Here is a 25,454-nt window from a genome sequence, read left to right on the forward strand (position 1 = left end):
TCTTATATTAAAGTTGTATGCTTTGGTCTTTAACTTTACCCCTCTTCTCCTGTTAGAAAGTCTAATGGAGAATTTCTCCCAGCCAGCTGTCATGTTTTTTGTGAGTGTACTGTAACATACAGAACTATGAATTATGTTTTTCCAGATGCCGTTTGCCTTTTCTTAGCAAAGGGGAGAAAGAAGCCTAAATTTCTCACAGGATATAGATAATTCTCCGTGTTATCAGTGAGACTCAACTGAGTCGTAGCAGAAGAGGAGAGAAGGCTTGTGCAGACTCAGTTGTAATCAGAGATAATTCTCTTTCTCTTCCAGCCTACCACAACATAAACCATTCTCCTACATAGTGTATTTTTATCAAGGGGGTTTCCTTCAAGGCTGGGCCCCACTGAATTAAACCACACCACTGATTGCCTAAATAAAATTGCTTGTGCCAAGCCACAGAAAACTACAGATCCTCCTTCTCAGCAGTCATATTTCCCTCCTGCAAATAAGAATTTCAGCTTCCAGTCAAATGCAAAAATGGATAGCCCTTTTCTTTGGACCTAGTACAGTCCATAAGAGGAGAAATTAAAACAAGTTAGCAACTGGAAACAAACAAAAGAGATAGAGTGTACTACTTTAGCTAGGCATGTTTTGCAATGACTGTCTCACAGCAGCAAAGACCAAAACCGGAACTGAAAACATAAGAGAGAGAGAGAGAAATAAAACCCAGGCAAAAATACCAGATACAGCACTATCTCCCTGCCTTTCTTTATGGAGGTGTGAGAATAGAAGTCTCCAAGATTGTACCAGAGTTTCCTGACTGTTGTCTTCTAGGAGAAAATGTGATGCTGGGGATGACTGTACAATGAAGGATCCTGGGAATCTGCAGAGAGCGGTATCCCACATACCCTACAGAGGAAGGTCACTGAATGTGACAAACTGTTCATTTTTCTTAAATGAGCTGTGTTAGAGTCACTGAATCATGAAACGGGCCAATAAAACTTCAGTTCTGTGAACAGCTTCTCTTCTCTTTTTTACAAGGTGCCTTTCACCTGCAAATGCAACACTTTGGAGCCCATGTCCAGAACTCTGAGGGGAAGAAAGGGAATTACACAGTCCCTTGTTGACTACTTACACCATTTCTTTGGCATTTTCCGTAAAAATTCTGTGCTCAGTGTTCTTTTATTTTATATCTGTGGGCCATAACATTGAAAGACTAGTTCTGTCCCAGAGTTGTTTACTAGTTAAGAGAGGACTAGATAAGAAGGGAAACGGAGACATTGGTTCCTGCACACTGCTGGCAGATGATAGAGAGTGAACTGCCCCCATCATGGCCATAATCCAGTGCATGAGCACTCTGCTCCATCTCAGAGCATTGTGACTCTGTGTCTGTGCAGCTTTTCCATTCACCTGCTGGCTGTATCCGGCCATGGAAGTGACACTTTTTTCAGGATCCTAGTGATAACTAAATAGGTGGGAGTTCTTTGAAGACCCAGGGCTTAAAATTTATTTCTATCATCCATAATCATGCAATGCAGGTGCTCAGGGAGGTAACCATTTTCCCATGCTAAATAAGACTAGCATTATGTGGCAAGTGCTTTTCTTCACTATCAGCCATCCCTGGAGACAACCCCCTGACTCAGGATTGGTGAAATCATGTGTGGATGTCAAAGATGAAAAACAGGGGAGAAAAATTTTAATTGAAGTGATGTCAGTATGCTGTCAGTGGTCACGCTCAACCATTTATTTACTATCTCTGCAATCCAATCTCTGAAAGGACGAGAAACCACATGAGTACAAGTACTTTATTGGCCCTATTCATGACTGCCTTTGTTTGGTCTGCACCAGTTTGGAAGAAGCCATGAGCCAAACTCCACTCAGCTGAGCACATGCGGATTCCCTCTCTAAAGAACTTTGAGATAGATTTTGGGGAAAGAGAGGTGACTTCACTCCTTTTACTTGTGAGAGTAATTGCCAGGAAACCCTGCAGGACACATTTTGAGATTGGCCTGTGCTTTCTGTATCTTGTCCCTCCAAATTCAGCGTATAATAAATGCAAAGTGAAGAGTAAAGTTCTGAGGGAACACAAGAGCTTTGTATCTGGCATTTTTGCCTGGGGTTTGATTAGCTCTCTTTTACTTGCTGTCACTTCTGGATATAGTCATTGTCCTTGAGAGACAGTGTCATATCTGTACTCTTAGACTCCTAAGTTCTTTCAGTGTTCTTTTTCTTTCAAAATACACCCTTTAAGGGTATCTAGGAACATGTACTTAGCTTATTTTTGTACATCAGATACTTGTCTTTTATCCCCCATCTTTCACCATGAACTCAAACCAAAACTGGCCACTAAACTAGTAACCCAGTCTTCTGAATTTTCTAGAGTAGGGTATTTTTCTAAAATTTCCACACTAGGTATCACTGATTAGCTTCACTAGTCATGTTGTGAGCCTCTTGGAGAGAGGATAGCTGTGGCTAAGACCCTGCTACCACTGCATCCTGAAAGCTATCCTAGAGTTTTCTAAATAACATTGCACTAAAAATGTGTTCCTCAGCCTTCAAACACTCAGCATCACCCATGTTGTAAGCACAGGTTGAGATGAGCAGGCATTATAAAAGGAGAGAACTTCTTAAGGAAATTCCCTTAATATAGCATGGCCAGAGTTTTAGGACTCTCTTCACCCAAATAGTCAGCCATACAGTCACATAAATATCCAACAAGGGGCATATTTTAAAACATACCATTACCCAAGCAACTGCTGTTTTCCTATGTGTTTCTCCAGTTACAAAGTGCCATTGTCTTAATCAATTGCTAAACTCTTTCTAACGCTCATTCGCTTTCAGAAAAATCTTTAAATTCAGGTTACATTTTAAAATTCTGTGTTTGCTGATTAATTATATTGTTGTTGCATTAAAAAAAAGTCTATATTGCCCTAATTCTCTATTTCTGAATGCATTTTGTATTCCTTCTCACTATCCCTTCTTTCAGTACCATCCTTTTATTATATCCAAGATCTTTCAGACATCCAATCTTAAGAGGAATTATCACTTTCTCCATGATTCTGGGATCGCTTTCCTCTAACATCCAGAATCTGCTCTTTTAATAACAATTAAGCAACACCAATTACTTAAATAATACCTTTGTTCCAAAGATCATGGAGCATTCCACTGCTTCTGCAAACCGAATTCTTCATCCACAACTAAAGGGCGGGTATCTCTGAAAGAGAACACAGCGACCGCCTAGTAACACATAGTCCCACAACACAAATCATAGGATGTGAACAAGTACTCCACCTAACTGAAACTGTGGGGGAAATCTGGAGGGGAAGAACATCACCAACCAGAGTGAGACATTTGTTGGAATTAGCTGTGGTGTTCTGAGTTCCACCTACAGGACAGGTCAGGTTGACGTTTTTTCCACACCCTAAGCTATACCCTAGGCTACCCCCAGCCACAGAATTGACAGGTTGGTTGAACCACTTTTTCTGCATCACAGGAACCACATCAGGCACTGTCTGTCCTTTTCTCCCACCTATCGCACTTGCCTTGAGGTTAGGCAGTCAAGCACACTTCTTGGCTGGGAAGTAGCAAGTGCCAGGTTCACTCCTTACTGGTTCATGTTAACCTGTTTGACTTTGCAATGGAACAGAGAAGGAGCACACCTGTGTGCTCACACAGGTCACAATTTAGAGAAGGCAGCTGATGAACAGAGCAGTCAGCTGCTGGAGTTTCCTCAAGAGGCACTGCAGAGAGGAGGGAATTCAAACGCACATTCCCAGACTGTCTCTCTTCTGAGCCTTCCACTTCTGCAGGGGACAGTTTGCCTGGACACAGCAGGGTAATGGATTGGTGTTAGAGCCAAAGATTTCAGCACAAGTCAGGGCTACACAGTGCAGCACAGGCATAGTCTCAAATAGCTGTTTGCAAAGGGACCTCTAATGGCAGACATGTACTGTACACAAAAGGAAGAATTCGTAATTAATTCCCAATATGCACCCAAATACATGTAACAAGGATCAGCAGCCATACAATATATCATATGTCTGGTCCTTAATTTTCAAGAAGCATCTTTCATAACCAGCTGGGTATGTGATATCAACCTCATAGGGCTTCTTAAACAGGAACACTACTGATCAGGAGCCACTTTTTTCTCTTGCAATAAATTAATCTCAATTATTAAATGAAGATGTGAGAATTCAGAAGTGCAGTTAAATGAGCCGAGTCCTGCTGCACTCAATTCTAGTGCAGAAATCACTCTGGAGACATATACTTATTTTCTCACAGTGCTGCTTCTGGCATATTAGCTGATTTACAAAGCCAAAGGAAGAGGTTTCACCTTTTGGTCTTGCATTTCTGCCCCCAGCCCCAACCATCAGTATTGCAGTAGTTGGAAAGAAAGGACCTGATTCTCGTGCACACTGGTGTAAATTAAGATTTCTATCTTTATGATGTGTATAGTGAGAATATGCCCTGCAGGTCCACCTAGGTATTTCTGCCCTGTTTCTCATTGGAATTCAGCAGGTAATTCTCCAGATGCCACTGTAGAATGGACTTGGTCTCATTTTTTTATAGATTGGTCAGCTTGCTACAGCAAAGGGAGTAAGAACATGTATATTCATACAATTAGCAACTGTGACTCAAATGAAGTAGCAGCTGTGGAGTCACTTTACTAATAGCAATTGCATTTTTACAAATGTATTTCCTATTTGTTTATAGGAGCATTACATAGGCTTGCATGATTAACAGCACAAATCATTATCAGGTGACTAAAAGATTTCCATTTCTTTCAGAATTCAATTCAAAGAATTCAAAATATTCAATTGAAAGCATTATTACAATATAGGCAGTACCTTATTTCTTTCTCCAGATTTCTTGTCTCAGAAGGCAACAAAATATTCCACGGCAGATCTTGGCAACAGACTTGTTTATTCTTGCCTCTGTCCTATACTCAGTGCCTGTCCTCTACTACATGCAGGCAGCCCAGGCCACAGAAAACCAGTCCTTTCCTAGCACCAAGATACATGTGCTTCTTACAGCAAGCACCCTCTGTCCAAAAGAAACTTCCTCTTTTTAAGTTGAAATTCCCCTTGTTTCAAAGCACATCTAATTCTCTCACAAATGTCAGAGCAATTCACCGTATCCCTGATCTGCTGTGTAGCCCTGATCTTCAGGAAAACCTTTGCTTAGATTTTGTCTGAAAGAAATAGATGTTTCTGAGTAAGGCTTAGTTTTCATGGCTGGCAAATTCCACTCACTTAACAAAAGTTAAAGTGCTTAAGTAGATTCTATATTAATAGAAATAGTTTTGTTGGCACAGATTGAACTTTCTCCAAAGAGATTAAACAAAACTGCCTGTCCTTCCCCAATTCTCTGCTGCTGAAAGTCACCAAGTTAATTTAAGACCTGATGACACAATAAAAATATAGTTGAATGGATAGTTACATAAGTTATAAGAATGGTGACACCAGGACTGATTCCATAACAGCTATGGAAAATTACAGTAATCAAAGACCATACCCTTACTATAGCTGTCATTCTTGCCATGTTGTGATTGATTTTTCTATATCGCTGAGTAAAGACGTGCTTATATGTTTGACTACTTGTATGTATAATTATTTGATGAATTGATGACTTAATTTTCCTGTACTGACAATTTATTTGCATTGAATTTGATTTCTCTTTTAATCTCATTTTGATTTTGCCAGTTTAGTAAAACTTGCAGCTTTAGCATATATTGTTTTGTTTAAATTTGCTTATGAGCATGCAGAGACCCTCATAAAAGCCCAACTTAATGACTGCATTTGTGCTTGCGAACCCTAGATCAAACATTATTCACTCTTGAGTCTCTTTTCTCTGAATCACAGTTTACACATGGCATTCAGAAAGGAGCTGTTTGGGGAGAAAAAACCAGCCTGTATCTATAGCCTGTTCAAGATTATTAGAAATGAATTCCAAATCAGCTTCTATACACACATCTTTCTTAGCCCAGGATAAACTACTCAGCAACTCTGAGTAAAAATAGAGAAGTAGGCTGTTATGAGTGAAAAAGGGGAAGTTTTTTTTCCTTCAGCCTGTAGCAATCAGAGAGCTATAATTTGCTTTTAACTCAAGCTTCCCAAAAGCAGCCAAAAGAATAATTTCTTCAACTAGATTGATTAAAAACTAATTGGATGTAATTTAAGTGTTTTCCAAACAAGTTCAGCAAAATCTAAAACCTAAAAGCTTTCACACTCTTGGATTTTTTTACCTGCTTGCAACTTGGTCTTGTAGTTAACAAGAGAAGCAGGAGAGCTGCCTAAGCTTTTCCGAGATGCTGAAGTATCTTCCCTCCAGTCTAAGACCTCCCACCAGGAATAGTGATGGAGAAGACTTAGACATTGTACTGGAAGTAATCAAACTGCAAATGCTAAATATTCTTTGTCTTTCCACCTACAGATTCTCACCAGTTATACTGAATGTCACATGGATTTACAGAGTTAAGTTTTCAGTTGACTCAAATCATCAGCCAGCCAGCCTGGTTGCTGCTGGATGAAGCGGCAGTGCCCTTTATATGAGCCTGAGTAACTTTTGATGTTGTGGGATTTGATCCTGTGCTTATGGTGAAAGCTTTGCTATGCATTTATAGAATACTCTTATCTTGATTGTTACTGATATAATAGGTGTTTGATATTGAAAGCTCAGTTTGCAATGTATTGCTTGTGATTCTCTATCTTACATGGAAAATGTGTTGAAAAGCAATTGAAATAATAGAAAACCAGCATGGCTAAATCAGAAGACAACCTAAAAGGTTTGGTACAGGACAAAGACAGTATGTGGACAAGGAAAGAGAAACTAGATCAGGCTTTAAATGAAACACATAAAAATTACATAAAACCACAAAGTGGTAAGGATTTCATAGAATAGAATTAGGAATTAGCAGATAAGAAAACTTTTCAGAAGAGGTTAGTGAGAACTCCAAATGTGTTAGGGAAAAAGACTTTGATTGGAGATCATGAAAAAAAGGTAAATAATTATTCAGGAAGACAGACTGAACTTAAAAGCCCAAGTTTAAGGGAGTTCACGAGTAAATTTTCAGCAAATTTTCAGCCACTTTTGTGTCTGTTGCAGAAAGAAAAACCTTGTAGCTGGAGAAAGAATACGAAGATACAACATAAGGCTTGAAAATGGACCTCCTAGTTAGCATAACTAGAGAGAAGAAATGCCTTCTTTATTGTAACAGATTACACTAAGCACTGTATTTCTCATGCAGCACTACATTACAAGCTAACAGATATCTGGAAAGATGTTTCACTGCAGCCTTGATTCCAGTTCTCCAGGAGCTTCCCCGACAGAGCAGCAAAGACAGGACGTTATGGACTGCACAGGGCCTGGCTGAGATTCACACCCATGCTCCAGAGGTGCCAATTAAAGAGTTTTGCCAACCTGGAGCTGCTCATGATACTGCAAGATACTTATGCTATGATAAGATGATGCGCAAGCAATTCAATGAGGCATATGTGAACCTGTGTGCCTGCACCCGTGGCAAGCTCATGGTGAGGGCAGAGCAGCTCAGCCTGCAACCCCCACCCGAAGCCAGGGCTGGGCTGACAGAGGACCCAAGTGCGAAGAGCTGAAATCTTGATTGCAGTATGTGCAGGTGCTATTTACCAGCTTACTGTTATAAGGATTTTACTTATGCTGGGCAGATGTTTTGATGTTTTTTAGATACTTGCCAGAGTGGAAAAAGCACAGGATGAAAGGGTTAAAGATAGGGAAATTGGGCGAGGCTGTTGAGAATCATGTAAGGCTGTGGAGAGCTTTCCTCAGGGAGCTGCTCTTGGGTTTTCCTGGGAGGAAGGTGAAGGACTTTCTGCAGGAAAGGATCTGGGTGCATTAGGAAATGGCGTGGCCGGCAGGTAATGATCTGTGGCCTTAAGCTGATGTAGCCACTAGGAGGCAGGCAAGAAATCTCCAGCAGTCATAATCCAACGTGATGGCAAATTTGGCAAAGGGAATGGCCCCGTTTAGGGTGAGATAACCACCCCCCCCAGCTCTCAGTAGTATCTCAGTTTTCTGTTAAAGTCCTGAAGGATGCTAAGACATTCCTCATTACCCCCCCCCCCAAATTAAATGCTAATCCAGAAATGATGCTTGACTTATTAAAAAGCAAGGTGAGCTCCAAACAAAGATGTGATGCTGTAAACAACAGGGCAATACCTAAGGTATTGTTAGGTAGCACCTGGAGTCTCTGGAAGTACCATCATGAAATCGTTTCAGCATAGAGTCCTATCACTAAGGCCGAATTCTCCACTAAGTGGCCTGATGGCACGAAGTGCAAAAAGACTGAGAAACCAAGCTGTTTTGCCTGTATTGCCCCAGTCACAGCTCACTGAGAAACGAGAACTCTGACATGGAGTATTCTCCAGGTGGATGGGACAGGACAAATTTTAACATCTAGGAAAGGTGATTAAAAACCTTCTTTGCCATAAATTTTTACAGCAAGTTTTGTAGACAGAGGAAATATTTTTATCAGATCCAAGTATTGGTGGAAAAAATAGGGAGGGCTTTTGAACATAGCAGTTGAAGATGGCCTGAAAGCCCACTTCGTTTTCCCTGTTATATCATTTGCTCCAAGAGAAAACATTCTCTTGCTACAAACCTTGCCTCACTCAGACTGTCACAGCTAAAACACCACTGCTCTTATAATTGAGGCTTGTATCCCCACATCTGGAAAATGAGAGGTACTATACATAGAGTTTGTACAGTTCATGGAGAGAATACAATGCTCCAGAATGAGCTCCAGAATGAAATTCTAACACTTAGCACACGGAGGAGGGAGCAACCTACATGAGCCTATGGGAAAAACTAAAGGCACAAATGTCTTAAATTTGACCACTTTCTAAGATATGGCTTTCTTATTCTGTGCTAATAGGTACCTCCTTTCCCTCAGGATTCACAGTCCAAAAGTTTCCTGTGCTAACAGGCACTTTCATCACCGCCTTTTAAAAACAAGGTTGTATCACTCTGCCAGAAGGGTGCAAGCATATCCCCTTTCTGTTCTTTAGGAGCCAGAGCGCTCATCCAGGACTCCAGGGATCCAGTTTCATGGTCCTCAAGGGGATTCTGACTTACCTTTCCACACTACAGGACTTCTCCAGGTACCAGGCTAAAGGCAATCCTGGGGTAGGACAGAATGATGTCTGGTATCAGTTCCCCTTTGCAAAGAAGAATTACAAAGTCCCTGTGTCAGAGAAGGAGCAGGAGCAGAATGACCTCCTGCAGTAAGAGTTTTACACTAAATATTATTGTGCCAAGTGCACGGCAGTGGCTTGGGGCAGAGACAAAAGACCAGGAATGACCCAGTGACTGCCCTCATCATACAGTTAAAGTAATACTCTTGCTCCCTCTTTCTAGCCCGCAGTTTCAGGAGAAGTGGTTGAGAAATCCCATCTACCAGAGAATAGCTGGCTACAGCACTAGTCCAGAAAGTGAGAGATGGAAGTGTACATACTCACAAGCAGGACTGGGAAGTGGCCTATGGGCTCTCCACCCCTGAATAAGGGCTCTCACCACTGAGCAGCTGTAAAAATAATCCTTATCTAATTGGGAGAGAGAGACATCATCCTTCTTCTAACCATATTTTAAAAGGAATAAGTACCTGCAATCCAGTTTTGTGTGGAAACTTAGTCAATAGATGTGTTCTGAGACAACTGGCTATGTCAAGTCCATCAAACAAGGCAGAGAGGAAAGGCTTGCTCCTGGGTCTTGGCTTGGACTAGATATTGCTAGGCACTGAACTAATATATCTTGTCAATAGTAACATGCTTCTGAGCATCAGAAGTTTTGTCACCTGGAAACCTGATACCACAGAGGCCTACAGAATTTAGATGAGTTGAATAGGGGTTTTCAGGTTCATCATTCTGTGTTTGGATGCCTAAAATCCAACCAAAGAGCCATCTTTAGGTACTGAGAACCCTTGGTGGGTATGGGCCTGACTAGATAGACTACCTCCCTCCTCTGAGGGCCAAGGGCAGCTGCTCTATTGCTTCTGGTTATGTCTTTGGTCACTAGCGACTACCAATGCCTGCTGAAAATAGCATCCCGCATCTTTTCATCTCACACTATGGCAAGGACTTCTGGAGGTTAAAGGAAATCTCATAAAAGGTACTTACTGCAGTTCCCAGGAGCAATGGCCAGCAGTGCCTGGGAAAACACATTAGTCCTCAGGAAAGACTGGGATTTAAAATTCTGCTGGTCCCAGTGCCCATTTCAGCAAGTCCTAACAATTGCCCAGGAATGAGAACTGCATTAGAGCTCTCAGGCACATCCTGTTTGGTTTTGATTCAGAGAAATAAGCACTAACTACTATTGGACAGGAGAAACTACTTTTAAACTTCAGTCCTTCGTTTCACTTAATTGACTATGTCCTACAGGATGTTCCAGTTAAACTGGGAGCAAGGTATATTTGATATAAAATGCCTGAGTTTTGTGAGATGAAGATTAAAGCATCCAGTGCATGTGGAGAGGATTTCTTTCCCGTGGCTCCTGGGTTTGGCAGCTTGCTTAAACAAAATGCAGTTCCTTGATGTGGAAGTGATGGTAGCCTATGAGGGAATTTAATATATCAAATTTAAATTCATTCAGTGAGCTTACAAACACCTAATCCTGTATACACGCTCATGTACTGAAGTGCTCTTGCCTAAGTGTCCTATAGACTCCTATTACCCTTTTTCTATGTTATGCTAATTAAAAGAATTATGACATTTGAGACTAGAGCATAGACCATTTCCTTTTTGACTCAAATCCTGCCAGAGCATAAAAGAATCTGACAGTCCTCGTAACAAGAAATAAAAAGTGAAACTTGCTCAAAATGGAAGAGCATGAGTGCAGTATGTTCTGCAATGCAGGTCCACTATGTGGAAATGTTATCAAAAGAGAACTGACATGTGAAACAGAGAATATTGCTCTTAAATGCTTTGATTTTTATAGCAGCTTAAAATAAATGAAATTAATTGCTGAAAAAAATAAATAAACATGTAAGATATTAAGTTGACACAATCATTTTTGTGTGTTTTTCATATAAGTAATAAGTTGTTTCTCTTTGAAGCTTAGATTACCTATCACTTGGAAAAAGAAGGGAAGATGTGAAAGAAATAAGCCCCTTTTAACAAGGTTTGGGTATTTAAATCGCTTTATGTACTCTCCTATGCCATACCCTGCTAACACTGTTTTTCTTTGCTTAACTAAATTTCATATTAATAGAACTACAGACAGTTCTGTTGCCAGGTGTGACCTTCCCCTAGCCAGGGTAAGCAAAACTACTTTTATTTCCCCCACTCTTTGCTGCTAATAGGACTGAGAATGATTTAAGAATGGCTGAGAGAATAAAAACTATTGACAGGTGCAGTGGGAGTATGAGTGAAGTCAGAGAAAATATTGGTGAGGTAGGTCATCAGTTAAACTAAACAGGCAGAAGAAATGAGAGAAGCTGACATCAACTGCAACTCATCTCTTACCCTGTGTGGGAGTCTGACAAAAGAGCTGTGCAGTAATCTCTTCCTTATCCCAAGATCTTCACGTTGAGACCTTCTACCATTGCTTTAAAAGAGGGTGACAATGTGCAAACTGCCAGCAAAAGAGGTCAATTTTCAGGGTGCTCCACATGTAGCTAAGCTAAAGATAGTCCCCTTAAAGGGACAGCAAGAGGGGAGGGAACAGCATATTTCTGAGATTTCTGAGATGTGACTTTGCTCAACATATTTGGAAGATCTTTGGGGAGTTGAATGAGGATCCTATCCATAAAGGTAAGCAGCACAGGCAGGTTTTTCTTGGGCCATCCAGTAGCAAGGTGCAGGCTACTGCTGTCTTGAGGCTGGTTTAAAGCAGAAGCCAGCTCAGGCTGGCTAACCTACAAGCTAACCTACAGATGCTTGCCTACTGGGGACTAATTTTTATAACCTTTAGCAACTGTAAATAAGTGCGTGTATGATAGTTCATATGCATCCAAATATGTAGAAACTGCTATCTTAAATCATCTTGTATTGTGCTGCATTTGAAAATTGTGTTTGTGCAATATTAGCTTGCAACATGGGAAAGAGAGGGTTTTAAGCCATTTTGAATCAAACTAGAGCAATTAGGCTGAATAATGGAAAATCGCATAAGTTGCTCAATAAACAGCAATCTTGATAAGCCTAGCAGCTGCCTCAGAGAGCTGGAAAGAAGGTTATGTTTGTTGTATTACTATTATTACACATTTTTAAGGCTCAGACGTGTAATTTCACAATTTGAATCCCACATGTGTTCATCTGAAGTGCAGTTGTTGACTTCATATCATATTGTATTTAACAAATATGTTAATTCATGTTATTACAATTTTAATGTTGATTTGAGTATTCAATTTGTTGCCCGTAAAGAAACACATAACTACGAAAGCAGTTATATGCGGTGCTTTATTCAGGGCCCGGGGTCTCAGGGACTCATGTCCAAAGCTGAGAATCCCAAATCCCCGGTTAACTTGGTTAACATTTATAGTGTTCGGTTACGTAACATAATCAACAGAATTGCTAAGCTACATGATTGTTTCCCATTTATAGTATCTTCAGTTACTGTTGCCAAGATTTGCTTATCATTTACCTAGTTCATCAGACTGTACTGTACCTAGTTCATCAGACCGTACTGTACCCAACACCTGCGATTATACCTTCATCTAGTCTACCAAGTATAACCTATTCTAATCAATATAATGTAACAAATTGCTTGATTTTAGTTAGCTTAGTGGAAAATATTCTTTTATTAGGATCTGAATGCATTTTAAGTTTATTTGTTTATTAATATGTAAATATCCTTGTAAAAGGCTTACAGGGATTTTTTTTTTCTTTCAGAATTGCAGTAAGGTTATAAAACCTAGAGTCACTCTGCTGGTAAATATTTGTCTCTATCTCTTGATGTGTACCTGTGTTCTTCGCAGTACACTATACACTTCTGTGTAAGACACTTGCCTACCTTATCGTTTACAGCCATTTCATTAGATGCCTATATATGGGGTGTGTGTGTGTGTATACTACATCAACAGTGCAAGAACCAGGAAGAAATACAGCTATTTCTAATTATATGTCTCTTCAGGCTGTTTGATGGACTGTCAGTGTACTTATGGGCTACTAAAATTCCATTTGGTCCACACTGCAGGTCCCACTGTATTTGTCATCCCTCATCATTAGGCTCTCCTCTTTGAACTACTTTAACTTCTATAACTCAAAAGTACTTCACCTTGAAATTGCATTACTTATAACAGTCAATGGATCATAAAATATTCTTCAAGGTTATTTAAAGTACTTCTGTTTTCCCATTTTAGTTCTGGCAAACTCAAGTGAAAAGCTCTGGAGTTTATTCACGATGCTCTGAAATATCTAGTCCTTCAGTAGGTGCCAAAGAAGGATTATATAATCCACAAACATATATTTTAGACATTTTAGATTTACCTTTATATTGCAAAGACAAGCTCTTCAAAGCTCAGAAGTCCCTGCACACCTTATAGTGACCCCCCCCCCACCATGCATTTATTTATATAAGCCTGCAGAAACAATGGAGCAGTACACCAAAGTTAATATTGTGCAAGAATGGTATAGTCATAACTTCTTGAGTTGAGACAGATATATCTGTCTATGTGCAGTAGCATTCAAACACCCACTTCAATGTAAGATTATTTCTGCTATGGGCTCTTTTATCCTAAAAGAGTCAGGAGCAGTGTTAGAGTACTTCAGAAACGTACTATGGCATTCTATGACTTGAAATAAGATACGTTTTGGAAGACTATTTTTATGAAGCATTGGGCTGCAGTCTGGTGAGGAAAACACCTGAAGAAACAGAGCATCTCACAGTCTTAATAAAAAGACATTTTGAACTTACTGGCATTATCAAAACCTGCTGAGATATTATGATTGGAATGTTAACACCTCTGGTTATTATGTGATTAAGAAGGACAGAGAGAGAAAAAAGGTTTCAGAGGTACAACTATACAGGGAAGATATGATTACCTGTTTTTAGACCTGTAGATCATAGAATCATGAATAATTTAGGTTGGAAGTGACCTCTGGAAGTCATCTAGTAGAACTACCCCCTGCTCAAAGCAAGTCTAGTTAGATCAGATCTCATAACCTCCCTGGGTAATCTGTTCCAGTATTTGACCACCTTCATGTAAATTTTTTTTTCCTAATATATAATTGGAATTTCTCAGGTTACAACTTGTATCTGTTTCCTCTCATCCTATTGCTGTGCAGCTCCAAGAAGAGATAAATCAGAAGTAAAGATTCCCCAACACCTGTGGCACAGTGTGCCAATTAATAATGTCTAGGAAAATACAAATGTGGGAGCATGGTGGAAGGAGAGAATGAGAGGAATATGGAAAGGGATGGGAAGGGTTAGAAAGCTAGCAATTAAATTGATGAGTTACGCCTAAGCAGGTCTCTATAATGGGCAGAAGGAAAACCTGCACTGTTATGGGGAAATTCAAAACTGGCAGATTTGCAATTAAACATCAGTAGAGTTTCTCTTTTGTTCAGAGACTCTTAGACTTTATGGCCAGAAGAGACCTCCATTTTTACGTAGGCTGACCTCCTTGTGAAGAGGCTGGATAACTTTTTTTGGAACTGGATCAAAGAATGTCTTTTTAAAAGAGATCTAATCTTGTCTTCAGGATTCAAAGTGATGGTGACCTAACCTCTTCCCCGAAAAGCTGGTAAAATGCCAGTTCTATAACATAAAAGCCAGCCAACAGGAGGTAAATATTTTGGACTTTATTACAAGGAATAAAGATGAAAGTTGCCGTACTGGAAGTCGGTGGTTGCCTAGAGACCAGTGTTCATGACCTAATTATATTTAGCATGGGCAAGCACAGGAGAGTCCCAAACATGGAAGGCTTCAAAAGCATTAGTTTGTCAAATCTCAAGAAAGTGATAAGCAGGATCAGCTGGGGAAATATATCTGGGCAGAAAAATGTGAATGGAAATTGGTAGCTCTTTAAGGGAGTTAATCAGCCAAAAGCCACCATCAAGGAAAAGAACATTGGCCCATGCTGGTTTCAGTCGCTAAGGAAAAAATCATGAATAGAAAGAAACAAACAATTTATAACAAATGGAAGACTTGGGAACAGATCATAAAAAGGGGGTCTCTCACTGGAGGGTCTGAGGACAATACCAAATTTTTTAAGATCATTAAGAACATTAGCATTAAAACAAAAGGTAAGTCCAGAAATGTTGGGCCATGGTTAGATGCAGCTGATAAAATTGCATATAATGATGCAGAAAAGACAGAGTAATAATTTCCTTACTATATTTGGAAGAAAGCAGTGTGATACATGTATGCCAAATGAGACTGATGAACTAATTTCTGACCCAATAATTATTGAGATGTTATACAACAGCTGCAAACATCTTTCAATCTGCAAGCCCAAATTACTTGCACCTAAGTGTTATAAAAAGAATTGGCTGAGGTGACTTCTGCATCCCTGTTAATTTTTAACAAATCTTGGGATTATGGCAAAGCACCAGAAAATCAAGTGAGTGATAATATTGTGTCAATATTCAAAAAGAATGAGGAGAATGACACAGATAATTATAAGTTAGTTAGCTTGATTCAGTCTTGGTAAAATAATGAAAAAGTTGTTATAGGATTTAGCTGAAAAAGCCTTGAAAGGTAAGATTATAATTAATGTCAATCAGCATATTTTTAGGGAAATTAGTCAGACCAAAGACTTTTTCCTGAAGAGCGATGGCTCAGTTTTTTCCTTTGTCAATGTGTGTGCACTTGTATTTGTGTGTGTGTGTGTGTGTGTGTGTTCTGGAAGGAGAAAGAGAATGCATAATCACAACGAGGGTATGTAATCATAGATACAGTAGAGGAGAAGTTCCTAGTCTAATTTGTGTAGGCATTTTCATCAGCAGTGGCAATGGTGGTCCCACAACTAGTAAAGGCAGCAGCAGAAACACCTTTTTTCCTCCCATGTTATCATATACCTAGATTTCCCCAAAGAAGTCTTGTTTTGGCACCCAGAATTTCAGTTTTGCTGGAATTGGAGGATTTTTAAGCATATCTGGTAGTTCCAGGTGGTTGCAATCTGGCAATGAATCCTGCACAGTTGTTCCCCCTAGGCTGCTGTATGGCTGCAAGTCCTCATGGTTTCAAACACACATGCGGCACAGTTGCTGTGTATTTGTCCAGTAAAGCTGATACTGTGAAGATGCACTGGACTCAATTACCATGTGTTTGCTATTCATCTGGTTGTACCTGACCAACATTTCCTGGAAATGCTGGGTTCATTGTATATGTACAACATCAATTCATACCTAAATAAATGCAGTGTGACCCAAGAGCTCAGGCTTACTGCTCACACACATGTAGGTGTATCTGGGAAATCCCAGAACATCAGTGAAAGTCCACTCAGACTCACACTCACAGCTGGAATGCAGGTAACGGGTGAGATCTCTGCCCCAAAGACAAATGCAGGACTGCTGGGGTTTGTGCCTGCAAAGCTTCACCCAGTTGGAATGGGGAGGGTGTTAGAAGACGCATAAAGCCTGTCGTAGCTGCTGAGGGGAGGCACTTTGGAGACAAATTTCCGCTGCAGCTTCTGGGTAGAAGCCCTGCAATGCTATCCTGATTTCTGGGTAGGTGTCATTACAGACTCAGGCATAAGGTCAGCTCAGCTGTGGGAAGGAAGAATGGGGAGCACCTGAGGGTTGGGTTGTTCTAGAAAACTTGGAGAGAATGATGAGGGAGAGGCAGAAGGTATTAGATGAGTGAGGAGGAGGATTATGGGAAAGTGTAAGGGACTGTCGTGTTTGAGTGAGGAATGCAATCTTTCATGAGAAACAGCTCCTCTGGCTTGGCTTTTAACCTGTGCACAGGTGGGTGGGAAATTCATGTCTTACTGTTTCCAGTCCTGATAGGCTCCCTGCTAATCTCACAAGGTGGCAAGGATGAGTACAGTGCTTGTGACACTAACATACAGCTTTCTCTGTAGCACATGCCAGTTTGCTGCTAGCTAGACAAATGCAGGCTAGACCTCAGTATGACAGGAATTTGTTGCCTGAGCGCAGCATCTATGCAAAAAAATCATGCATTTGCCCAATGTCCATGATAATAGTAATAGACGACAATGCCCATGATCTGGCTTCTTCGGTTCATTTGGGCCTTTAGAAGAAGGGAACATTGGTACATGAAACCCATATGCTCCATGGGATATCATGCCAAATGACAATGGCACAGAGATGCCTGGAATGGCCAAAAGAAGGGGTAGAGACAATGTGCCCAGTAGTGATGGACCTCCCTGATAAGATCATTCTGATGATGGATGCCAGAATGCCCATTTAATGGTGGAAGTCTGCGTGACGTGGGACCAGAAGGCAACAGCAATCTCCCTGGGCAGAGGGAGGAGGCCTGAAGGAGGTATGCTGTCCCTGAGTTCGATCCCAGCAGCTCCCATTGGAGGACATCAAAGATAGCCTTTTGCTCTCACTGTTGCACCCAGTGCTGGTTGTCCCAGGTCTTGAGGATAATCTGGACACGCAAGCAGGTTTTGACCTTCTCCACAACTGCCACTCCACTGAAATGCCATAATCTGAGCAAATCTGTAAGCAACAACCCAGCCAAGATGCCTGCATCTGTTCATGGCAGCAGAGACAAAGTAAGTCTGGGAATTGCTGGGCCCCAGCACAGGGGCCTTGAGCTTAGCCATTTGCTCCTGGTCATGATTATAGCCTGATTTCATGTCATCAGCAGCTGCAATCACCATGCTCGTACAGTAAGTTTAGTGTGGATGCTCAGGAGTCATGGCAAGCAAGGCCATTGATACAGGGCATGCCGGGAGAGCAGTCAGCAGGTGAGTATAATGGCAGACAATTTGGTGGCAAGTTCAAAGTGCTTATCAGGAAAGAACACAGAGGTGTTGACAAGTTATATATGTATGTATGTGTATATATATACATATGAATATAGTTGCCAAGTCTGAATGCTCTCTTGAAGTGCAGAGGGACAAAACTGACATGAGCCTGAGGTAAGCTATGGCTTGCAGTGTGGATGCTACTGTCAGAGCCCTGAGGGCACTAATAGGCCTCATTGGCCCTGACCAGCTATCCCTGGGGCCTCCACCAAGATACCCTGCTCATGGGCTCAGGAACCCATTTCAGCTCAGGCCTGGGCCTTTGGCCCCAGTCCCAGCTGTGCTGTTGGAGTGCTGGTCTCCAGCTCAGCCACAGCTGTGCCCCTGCCTGGCCATGGACCTTGTTGATCTGGATCGTGACCTACAGACTGAGTCCCTGGTTTGACCTCAGCCTTGCCTCATCACTATGGACCTGCCTGGCGATCACCGGGCTGTGTCTGACCCTGGTTTCCATCACTGAACCTGATCCTGACCCTGGACTGCAGATTGACTTCCTGGCTTGACCTCGGACATGCCTCATCCCCACAAACTTGCCTGATTATCTAGACTCTTGGTTGACCCTGACTGCCATCCCCAGGCCTGTCTCACTTGGACAGAGTGGGATGGGGCCCTGGCTGGTGAGACCCCTGCCTGTTGGCCCTGTTAATGCACCTGACTCCCTGTCCCTTAGGGAGTAGCTCGTCCTTTCTGCTCCCTGGCAGATACTGTGTCTGTTCAGTTGGCTTGATGCCTTCAAGTCCAGCCTCAGGCTTAGCATAGCCTAGGAGATCCAAGGCATAAAAGCAGAAGCGCTCCTATTTGTGCAGGGTCTGTAGAGACCTTCTTCCCTCCAGACCTGTGGCTGGGGTAATAAAGGGAGCTGCTAATGTGAGAACTGGTCCTGTCATTTTTACATCAAATGCTATGTCCCCCTTTAACAGCAGAATTCTTCACTGGCTGTCCACAGACAGAGTCTAATTTGGTTTCATTAGTTCACCGAGAACATTTTACCTCACAGTCAGATTTTCAAAGGATTGACTTTTCAGCTTGTTGCAGTTCTAAGACAATTTAGTTTTTTTCTTTCAACATATAGATATAGAATAAAATCACTTGAAAGCAAGGAGTGAAATTGGATCCCATTAAAACATGGAGTTAGTGGAATGGTGACAGATTGGCCCTGCTGGGCAGAAGAAGATCATTGAACAAGACTGGGGTAAGTTAGTGAGTTTGCAATTATATAGCATGTGGCTTTGTAATTTCTAACCCCCAGTTCGGCAAAGTAATCTGTGCAGTTGGGCCCATATGTCTGCAGGAAGGCTCATTGAGACAGACATGAAGATCTGTGTAGAGGATCAGGGACATGCAGATATTCCAAAAATGTTGCTGTAAGGATGTGTATCTCTCTTTTTTCTAGCCAAATTTTAATCTGCCCTCTCCAGAATGGAAGAAAGCTTCACTATAAAATATGAAGCTGATTTTAATGCTCCCTGTAGTTGTTACTAGATCCAGGTTGGAATTTTAAGACAAATGTGAGCCTTTTGAACATTGTGTGATTGTTCTGCCACTGTAAGTGTTGTCCATTTAAGTATGCCTGTGGCAATGGGAGACAGGTTTTTAATTACATTTTTAAGAGGACTCTGAGTTATTTTTTATAATGTTGAAAATCTTTCGCTTGACTCATTTCTGTAGTAAACCTTTGGGAACAGGAAACTAAAACTTATTTACTTAAATTTCTCATCTCCATTATTGTAAAGATGTCTTAGCAATTCTATTTTTAGGATTGCAAAAACGGGGCACAAATCCTGATTTTCTTTTAAAGCAGATTGTGTTCGGATGTAAAATGACAGATGTGGGAGATTTGTGTCCCTCTGAATGATCAGCATTATTCTTACTTTCAAGGACAACCTCAGTCATCAAGTCCCATCATCTGCAAACCCAGATGTCAGGGACCAGAGTGCATCTCCCTTCTAGGAGTTTAGTTGGCCAAGTTAGAGTTTAGCTGGCTAAGTCCAAGGTCAGTTCCTTTGCCAAGAAGAGCTGTTGTAAAGATAGCTAGAAGTGAGGGCCTGCTCCTCCTTTCCCCTGGGAATTGTTTTTAAGCCGAGGCTTTGCTGCTGGCCCCTACCTGTGCTATATCATAGTTGTGTAGCAGCTACTTCTGAACCTGGTCTTCTACCACTATGAATCAGACCCTGACCTGGACTGCTGGCTTGGCTTCCTGGCTTTACCTCAGACCTACCTTGTCACTACAGACTTGATGGGTGATCACTGGACTGCATCTGACCCTGACCAAGGCCTCCGCTCTGCATCACAGTTTCTTGTTGGTAAGATCACTGCTCACACCTGCCTTATTACTGCACTCTGCTCATCCTCCTTCGCGGAGCAGTCAGCCCTTGCTTCTCCCTGACACCAGACCACCATGCAGTGGATACATTTAACTCATTACACAACCTCTTCCATATGTTTAACAAGCTCCAATAATTGAGTAGTTCTCCCAATGCACACTACAGGGAGCCACTTGGTCTCAAAGTTCTAAAGCCATGCAGCTTCCAAAACTTGTTTCCAAGCATCTTTGGAGAGCTTGTTTTCACTTCCTCAGTTACAGAATCGCAGTGCTGCTGCTGATCCTAACACTAGGCTTTGCATTTTCTATTGCAGTCTGACATTTATGCCTATTCTGTATCATGGTACAAAAGTTGTTTTAAGTGAGTTCAGTTTTCATAGTTGCAAATTTACTGGCATAGTCTAATATTCCTTAGTGGTTCCAAAATTCCTTTCTGATGTGCAAGTCTCATTGTGCTTTAGTGAAGCAAAGAAAAGAGCATGGAAGTACTTGATTCATTAATAAACAGCTGCTGAAGGTTCATATTATAGGTCAACTGGGTGTACGAGGAACTGGTATCTTAGTAGTGAAACAGAAATGGGGGGGAGGCATATTAGGAAGGACAGGAGAATGCAAAGCTAGAAGTGACAGAGTCGGGGCACAAACAAAAATTATCTTTCCAGAATCACTTTGAGTGGGTCTGAATGGTGCAAGACTGCCTTTGTGAGAACCACAAAGAAGCAAGAATATGGCTAGATGGGAGAATTTGGCTGGGCTGATTGACGGGAAAGGCCCTGTCTTTGATATGTTACACAGAAGAAAACCCAACAAGGTGCGATACAGAGTTTGGATGTGAGGCTGTACAGAGAATTCAGAGTAGAAGACTGGGCATGGGTTATGGGTCTGAGCTAGGAGGAGACTATGTTCTCTACCTTGATCAAGAAAGGAAATAGGAGAATGAGATTAGGGAAGAATTAATCATTATAGCCGTGTCGAGAATGAGCAAGGGCTACTCTTCCTTATGAAGAAGTCAGGGTGAGGGTTGTTTGGAACAAAATGGAATCTGGACTGGAGAGGCTGGTTTGTGAGTTGTCCACATAGAAATAATAATAAAATGTATGTTTGCATGAGAGACAACATAGGGACGAGGTGCAGAGAGAGCTGAGAAATGGGTCAAATACAAAATCTCGTGGTATAGCTAGGTGGTGGGTGAAGAGTTTCTTCCAAAAATGTAATGATTGGAGGGATAAGATGATAAACAGGACAGAGCCACAGGAGCCACTAGAGACAAGATTTCATAGAGTATGCTCACCAATGTCCAGTCACTGTCCCGTCAGAGAGAATGGGCATATTGTTTTGAGTTGTGTTATACAGACTTTCCACAGAGTTTGGAGATCAGAAAAAAGACTGGAAAGTGTTTAGGATAAAACTGAAGAAGACGCTTCCAAATAATGACTGCAGACTGTATGCTCAGGATTGTTTCAGAGATTGTGATGCTAGAAGGAATCATTGTGATCATTTCGAGAACAAAGAAAGAATATGTGGGTATGGTAAGAACCACCTGTGCTTCCACAGGAAAATCATACTTAACTTTGTCTGGCTTTGAGAAATGTGAACCATAGTAATAACTTTCCAGAAATGTTGTCTTTTTTTAGCGCTGATGATCAGGCACTTTTGCACCTCAATTTCATAGTTACATTAGTAATTGATCAAGGACAATAAAGTGAGTACAGCAAATTCCTGGTTCTTGTGAAAACCTTTTGGTTTCAGCACAAGACATTTCTGAGAATGTTCTGGGCATCTCTGAGAAAATGCTAATAGATGCAGAATCTATATAGGGTAGCACATGCTCAAAAAACAACTAATTCAAGAGAAGTTCTGTATTTGGTATTGTTCAGCTACAGGGCAATGCTACTGCAGCATGGAAAATCACTGGCAGACTAACAGAGATATACATATTACCCAGTATGACAGAACCAAAGGATGAAAAATGACTCTTAGATTTTGGTAAGGCTACAGAAGTCAAAACAGGCACAAAATTTTAGAAGCACAAGGCTTTATGATGGTTTAGAAACAGATGCTTTAGAATTTGGAAAGGTCATCATAAGCTACAAAACCGAAAGAAATGTCACTTCCTTATGATGACCTAAACATGGAGAAATATTTTATAAAGGAACTGTAAGTTTCTGCTCAGTCTTTTAAGGAACACAAAGCAAAAAGAAAACTAGCAGTTGGCAGAGAAGCATGAAGCAAAGGGCAAACAGACTGAAGAACAAAAGTCTTCATGGACTGATCTTTTCTTTCAGACTGCATGAGAGCAATTCAGCAAGTGAAGACATGAATGTATTTGAAGATATTTTACTTTACAGATGAAAACTGGAAGACAGTTGAAATGGCAAAAAGACCAATTGAAGCCTGTTGATCCTGAAGTAATAGCATAAAATACTAGGTTTAATCACTGTATTATTTGGAGCGCATTGTAGTATCATTGGTAATGCAGCACTCTTCATCTATGTCCTCTCTTCGGCCTTTCTGGTCCACACTGCCTTTCTGGTTTCTGTCACCTAATGGAAGTCTTCACATTTCCTTCCCTTTTTGACTAATGCAAGACTAGTGACTGGTGTCCACCTGTCTACCCCATGGCATTACTGTAGGTCCAGTTGGTAAAAAACAGAGAATAAGAAGCAAGAATATCAGTAGATGGAAAAGTTTAGCTAGATGGACAAATGGGAAATGCCCTCAGTCTGATATGCTAAACAGAAAGACCCAGCAAGGTGTGGTTCAGAGCTTGGATGTGAGGATGTAGGAAGTGTTCAGAGCACAGAATTAGTCTCAGTTAGAAAACTGTCTCCTTTCCCTTGATCAAGAAAGGCAAGATAGGTGTCAGGGCCCTGAGTGCACTGATCAGTCTTAATGGCTCTGACCTGCCTCACCTGGAGTCACACACCCTGCCCCAGACCCCAGGTGAGGCTGGTCAGGACCATTAAAGCCTATTAGCACACTCAGGCCCCTGACAGTAGGAGGATGAGAACCACCTGACTTTCAGGTATTTAGCCTTGCCCTCTTCAGGTTCTTATAACTGGTGATAGTGACAAGCTGCTTCCTTACAAAGGAAGAAATGAGGAAAGCGTTAGGGTTATTGTGTCTGGTATCCAGGGGATAACTGTCAGTATAGGAAGTTAACTTCAGGTACCCTGATAGACACTAAGTGTTTAACTGGATTTTTTTGACCTGTCCACATTGACCACGAGAGTTTTTGGTTTAGCTGAGCTGCTTTCCCTCCCTGAAGCCCTCCCAAATTAACTTCTGTTGGGGGCTAATTTCTATAGGATATCCACACTTGGACCAGAAGCTAAGCACTAACATTCTTCAATTCAGCATGTCCAGCTGGACTTGGGATGTTTTTTTCACAGTTCATCATAATTCCCCAAGGATTCGAAGCATTCAGAGCAAAGTATAAGAATGATAAAAGACCTAAATGCTTGGTATTACTGGCACCAGAGCTCTCAGACCTGCTTTGCTCAGATACCAGCAGCTGCTAAGACTGTGATCAAGGGTACCACATGTGGGTATTGGCAGCATTAGTTGCAGCGAAAGCCACTCTTGGCTCTGTGCCTGGTCTATCTGTGTGCAGGACGCATGCCTCCATGCCTTTCTCTCCTGCTTTCCTAATGTTTTGCTCTCACACCTGCAAACCAGACTCCTTGTTCTCCTGGAGCTCAGCTAGAGGGTTCCCCACAAAGAGCTGCTGCCCATCATTTCAGTTCACTTCTCATACTGGCAGTCCTACTGCAGTTTGGGAGCTCTGCCTTACACCTTGGAAGTCCTCTCCGATCCAGCTAACTGCATTTTGGCAGGCTGAACCAACCTATCCTTGTCCCTGCCTTTGTGTTTCCTTGGCTGTGATTCAGCCTAGTCTGCCAGGTTTACTAAACACACTCCAATCCCTACAGTTGTTGAGTGCTCAAGGCTCCGGTGATCTTGTTAAATCTTGAAAAAGCAAAAACATCCTACCTTGAAAGGAGCTGGACGTGTAACTTGTCTCCCAAACTTATGGACCTGTTCTTGTTCTTTTAATGCCTTTGACCCTGGTTCCTGCAGATGCCTTGTCCAGGCCTTTACTTTACTTTTTGTTTTATATGCAACTATTTACAGACTAAAGAACTTTGACTTGTTGTGGACACAGGCAGGCAACAATGCATAACTGAGCAGGGTAAAACGGTCACAGATAATGTTCATAAAAGACAACTCAGAGATGTTCTCTGATGGTCCCTGCACCCCCTCTCAAAGTCCTTCTGGCTTAACATTCCCACCTCTTTGAAGTGGCTTGGTCTTGCTAGAGCCATTGAAGTGACTAGATTTGGCAGTGTCTCTTGCAGATCCATAGATCTCAGCTACCAGGACATCATCTGGTGATCCAGGTTGATCACTAAGATAAATTAAAATAATCACCTCTGAGTATGTGCACAGCGACCACTACTTAGGGTAACTGTAGGTGTTTGGTGAACGTGTTTACATTAGATCTTTGTGCAGCTCTTCGGGGATGTGTCTGTCACGTCTCTGACTGACAACATCTCTCTCCACCGGGGTTAATCCTGTCTTCAGGGTTCCCAGGATGATTATTTCTGCCTCCTTGTTGTGCTAATGAACTGGTTTAAATCGCTTCCCGCCAAACCAGGCCTACGCTCCGTTTTCCAAAAACACTCCCGATTTTTTTTTTTTTTCGCGTGCACCCTAATACGCGACGCAAGCCTCGCCGAGCCCAAACCGCGGCGCGGCCCGGCCCGCAGGAGGCAACGACGAGCCGCTCGGCAGGCGGCGCCGGGGCCTCGGCGCTACGCCGCCCCTCCACGCACCACGACCGGTAACGCTAGAGCGGGCGGCGCGGCGCCACGGACAGCGGAGGCGGTCAGCAGCGCGCGCAGCCCCGCCCGCTCCTCCCACCGCGGGGGCGGGGCTCTCTTGGCAGCGGCTTCCTAGAGACCTCGCTTTGACCAAGGCGCCTGCGCCGCCCGCCCTCGCGCAAGCGCAGTGGGGCTGGGGAGAGGGTCCGGAGTGGAATTGCGGTAACTGTTCCCGGCTCCGTGCGCCGTTGCCCGCGGGGCGGCGGGGATGAGCCTCTGCGCGGCCCGGCCCCACGGACACGGCTGGAGAGGCGCCGCGCGCCGGGCCGCGGCCCCAGGAGCCCGCTGCCGCTCGCCGCCGCCGTTAGGGTCCCGGAGGCGAGCCGCCGCGGAGCTCGGGGAGCGTCGCTGACCG

Source organism: Apteryx rowi, unplaced genomic scaffold (assembly GCF_003343035.1).
Source record: "Apteryx rowi isolate R43461 unplaced genomic scaffold, aptRow1 scaffold_181, whole genome shotgun sequence".
NCBI classification, from domain to species: domain Eukaryota; kingdom Metazoa; phylum Chordata; class Aves; order Apterygiformes; family Apterygidae; genus Apteryx; species Apteryx rowi.